The sequence below is a fragment of the Drosophila subobscura genome, chromosome A (assembly GCF_008121235.1).
Source record: "Drosophila subobscura isolate 14011-0131.10 chromosome A, UCBerk_Dsub_1.0, whole genome shotgun sequence".
Taxonomy (NCBI): domain Eukaryota; kingdom Metazoa; phylum Arthropoda; class Insecta; order Diptera; family Drosophilidae; genus Drosophila; species Drosophila subobscura.
In genome coordinates, this window is record NC_048530.1 from 14644298 (window position 1) to 14649746 (window position 5449).

The window sequence follows — 5449 nt, forward strand, 5'->3', positions numbered from 1 at the left end:
CTAGCATTTATGAATCATTCTACTGGTTTGTTGACTTATAGATAGATTTTCCATGGATTATATTCCCTCACAACACAACACAAATGTTGCAAGTGCTTTCAGTGCAAAATACTTGGTTGCAAAAAAGAAACAGGATCTCTGTTGCCTTTTTTCGTTACTTTGATGTTTTACCCCTTGGCAGGGGCTAGAACTGAATAATTAATTAGATAAGTATTACATTTCTATTGAATTTTGATACATTTCCCAGGCCTCACGCTCGTTGCCGTTTCTCTGTGCCTCCTTTTTGGAGTTTTGAAGCATTTAAATGCAGAGCAGCCAGCAGCAGTGGCAGCAGAGTTTACAACTTTTGAGAAAGTTTCCCTTCTAAATTCGCTGCTTGCAAAATGTTGGCAACACTTTTGCTCGTTTTCTTTATATACATACACCCATATACTATTCATACATATATATATATATATATATTTACTATATATTTAATGCTGCGTTTTGTTTTACACAGGGAGACGTAGCGGCGGGGACTCTGTTTGCCTTGTGCCTTTTGGCAGTTTAGTGTTGCATTTTCTTTCTTTTCTTCGTTTGTTCGCTCGTTTTTTCTTCCTGTAAAAATGTCAAATGTTTGCTTGACATACAGTCCCTACCATGTTGTTAGTGCCCTCTCGGATCATTCCTTGCAGTTATGTGACCGTGGAGGGGAACAGTGCCGAAGGTATACTCGTAGCGAGTGGGGGAGTCCATCTTGGGCCACTGTATTTGCTTTCATGTACATTGTCCATCTATTGAAGTGGATGTGGATGTGCGAGTGCAACATGTGTGTGGCTGTGTTGCAAGCTAATTTCGTGCTGCTGCTGCTGCTGCCACTCCAGCTTCCCTCTCCCCTCGCTAGGTACAAACGAGCAGCATCCTTCTCCCTCGCCTCTCTTCCGCAGACTGTCCAAATTCCTGGCTTTGCCCCTTGCTTGCGGTCACTTTTTGACATTTTTTGGGGTGCCTGGCCCCAGCCTTTGGCACACGCTGCTGCTGCTGTTGTTGCTACTGCTGCTGTTGCACTTGCAATTGCACTTCAATATTTGCTGCTCAAACAAAAAGAGTTTTTCATTTTGTACCCAAAGCAAAATGAAGGCCTGCGTGGGCCAGCGGCAGATTCCCATGGACGAAGAACTTCAATAAACATTTTTAGGCTCTTTTTGTGTTTTGCTTTGTTTTGAGCAAGCGATCAGGGAATTAAAGATCTTTCAATGCGAGCTTAAATTAGACTTTAGACATTTTTTAAGAGCAATTTAAGCACTACATCCAGATACATTTCTTGGGTATAATGAAAGAAAATGATCAAACATTTGGGGCTTAAATAAACCTTAATTTGGAGACAGTAATTAGTGCAGAAATTCTCTGCTACATCTATATCACGTAACTCAAATCTATGAGTGTATCCAACGGCTTTGGTGGTGTTCTCTGTGCTCGAGACTATATACTCCTAGATAGAGATATCCTTTCCGGTTTTCTGTCTGGCTTAAACTCTTTTCGACACTTTGTCAGTTGGTGGCGCTGTGGCTGCTGCTGGTTTTGCTGCTGTGGCTGCTGTCCAAATATTGATTAAATGCACGAAAACCAAAGCCAATGGAAAGGACTCCCTTCACTGGGGTTCGGGTTTGGGTTGGGGTTTGGGATGTCTAGCATAGTGACACACATAAACCGCAGGGACAGATTGTTGCTGCTGTTGCTGCTGACTGATTAGCGCCTTTGCCTGCTGTTTGTGTGGCTGTGTGTGAAAATTGATGAGCAATTAAGGTTATTGACCAACAGCCCGGTCGAAGGGTGGCAGAGTGGCAGTGTGGCATAGGGACAATGACGGTTGGCTAGGCAGAGCCACCTCGGGTGACCCAATCGCATGTACTCAGCCAAGCGACAACAATGAAAAGCCCTCCACCCCGCCTGCCCATGGCCATCCGACCATGGCAGGGACAGGGACATCGACATCGACATCGACAACGACAACGACAGCTCCTGGTCCGATCGATGCTCATCCAAACCAATCCGCCGGATGAGAGGCGTCAAACGGAAGCGGAAGCAATTGACTGGGTGACAGGCTGCTGGCTGTCCCTGTCCCTGTCCCTACCACTACCCTGCCCCACCCTGCTGCTGAATCAACGCCGCGGAATGCTGATTAACATTAACTGATTTAAGGTGAACGACTAACCTAAATCCAAAGCGTCAGAAGCAGAAGGAGCAGCAGCAGCAACAGCAGCCAGCAGCAGCCAGCAGCAGCAACTCCAGCCGTAAGTGGAGCGGAAGCAGAGTGTTGCAAACAAACGAAATGAGCAAGGCAAACTGCAATTAATTTTGCACATGCAACACCACAGTGCCCCTCCACCAGCCCACCACCCACCAGCCCTACCCAGCCTCAGGTGTACGAAAAAATAAAAAACATAGAGACAGGAAAAAAGATTGCAATTTTTTTGCCAGTTTGACGGCAAAATTCAATAAAGAGAAGGCAGAAAAGTGGAGAAAATCCAGTTACATGTCGAATATTCCAAAATTAAGCTGGAAAAAATGTGTAAATATTTTTCTGGCTCCGGCAGTCAATCATTTGATGGACTACTCTATTAACGGCAAGTTTTTTATTCGATGTTCTGTCTGCTGTGCGAAACCCTTTGGGCACGTGACCATTGGATAAACTAAAAATAAATAAAAAACCAGCACACGATTTAACAGAGGGGCAGGGAAGGTGGCAATGTAAAAAAAGAGCAACAGCTACATGTGTGTGTGGGGGTGAGTGTGTGTGATGTACACAGGCCAATGCACACAGCCGCCGGAGAGTATGCAGCGGGTTTTTTGTACCCCCACCTGCAATTGACTGCTTGACTGACTGCTTGACAACGATGCACTGCTTGGCGAGCCAGTACGCTACATGAACATACATACATACATATGTACACATATATGCACATATACTGCTTGGCGATTCACACGTTAGCCGTGCACACTGCTTGAGTGATGGATGTAATTAAACTTTTTTACACCCACCGTTAGAACAAGAGAGATAAAAGTAGAAGAGACGCGAACAAATGAAGAGCGAACGGTAGGGTGGAGAGGGGGAACAAAAAGTTAGAAGCCCCAACAGGAAACCAAAACAGGAAGCCTCAAGCGTTTGCAGATCCATCGCTGATTTTATTACTGATTAGATTTGGATTTCGATTTATATTCTAAGAGGAGACGGAACTAAGTAAAATAAAACCGTTTTAGCGGCCAAAAGTGCTGCCTTAATGGGTATAAAAGAGGTTGCACCACAACACGATGAGGATGGTCCACCACAGCCCCGTGCATATAGATAACCCGGTGGATGGCACAACCGCATACAGCAAAACCGCATCAAATATTAAAAATGTCGTTTGTCCAACTTTTCGAGAGAGAGGGAGAGAGAGAGGGAGAGAGTTTGGTCGTCTGTGGCCCCACGGCCATCTCCAGGACAATGTCGTTGGCAAAGTTAGTTGTCCCCCGGATCTGTGGCTACTACTTGCATGCATTAATTGCAAGCCTTCTGCCCTGCTGCTTGGTGTCTCCTGCCTTCTGCTGGCCCCTGCCTCCCTGCCATGCACCCAATCGTGCGGTCAAAAGACAACAGAGAGGAGAGCAGCGGAGACTGTGCTGCACGTCTCATGTCTCCCGTTTTTGGTATGCTTTTAAGGTTTTGGGGGGGTAAATGTCTAGTTAATTATGCAGTTTTGACTATATAATACTGTTGTACATATCTGATTAGATGTCCATTAACATAAACTGTCATTAGCAAGCCTTCCCCACAGAACTTACCTTCCCTTCTACGAGTAGATGCCCCTACATCCCGCCAAAGTAAGTTCAGTTAATGGATAAACAGATATTTGTGCCATGAGCGTTTAGCTGTCATTAAACTTATGCTTAGGTTTTATTTTATTTTCATTTTAATTAAGTTTTTAATTCTGCTCCAAGGTACGAAATACATTGAACTATTTGTTTGGTTTGCTTTTATCTTCGGTTCTCTTAGGTTTTCTGCTTAATGTGGATCTTACATGAGAGACAAACGTTGGGATCGATACAATACAATACAATGCAATGCAAAAGAATGCAATCTATGGGAGGGAAAACTCGAATAATGTGGCAATGAAACCAAATTCCATATTTGCATGCCTCAAAAAATCTCACAGTGAAAGGCAGTTTCAGGGCTGACTCTTTGCTCATTTTCCTATTGATATTGATGCCTAACTAGCTAACAAAATCATTAACGCCCAACGGTGCGTGGCGTGGCGGGGCGGGGCGGGGGGATTATGTGTACTACAAAAATAGAATGAGGCACACATGGCGCAATATCAAGATAGCCGGGTACATTAAATGCTCCAGGAATACTTTTTGGCTTCCTTCTGCCTGTACCAGGCATCCCTTCCTTTTGTTTTTTTTTTTTCAATTTTTGCCAGTTTATGTTTGATTTCTTCATGGTGGTGGGACGACCAATGATATGGGGCATATATTTATGTATGGGGTAGGGCACACACACACACACTGCCCTACGAGTAAGTACTGTGCTAAGGCTTGGGGATCGTTTGTGAATGGTTTCGGAATGGGGAATAGGTGGCCAGCGACACACAACAGAACATAATTTTTCTTACAGATAAGTATTCATATGTGTATGCATGTATGTTTGCATGTTTCTTTGTGTGGATGTGTCCTATGTTTAGTTTTTCTTTTTCTTTTTCTTTTTGTATAATGTACACTTAACAATTTGTTTTGGTTTTCTTACACTTTTTGCATTTTTTTTAATTGTTCTGTAACTATTTTTGTAACCATCTTTTTGTTTTTTGTAGTAATTCTCTTAACGTTAGGGTAATAAAAAAATACATTTTCTTCTTTATTTAATTAATAATCATTTCGTTCCTTTGTCTTTCCGTTCCCTAGCTGTTCCATCCCACGGTCCGCTTTCCTTCTGTTCTCCTCTTGTTTATATTTCTTTAGTTTCTAACCCTTTTAACCATAGTTATAGCGTAATACAATTTGCAACTAGACTAAATTTAATTTATAAATATATTTTCGCGCATTTCCATTTTGTAGTATGGCCATGGGTATTTCTGAAACACTGAAAGCAGTGCCATGCTGTGTTTTGCTTTAATGAAACCAAAAAAAATATTCCAAGGAAAATGCCATAAAATATATTTAAAAAAAAATAAAGATAATGATAAAACGATATCATTTTGTTCAATACAAAATACATTTAAATTCGATGTTCATCGAAAATTAACTGATTGAATGACTTAAACACTTATTAAAGCTCATTGACATCAAAATGAAACTTAAAGAAAAGCAAAAACTTCTGTGGCTCACACAAACTCGCATTGCCAAAGAAATACCCACAAAAAAATGTATAGTATTTGTATCTGTATTTGTATAACGACGCATGGCATTCGGTTTCCTTAAAAATATTGTAATT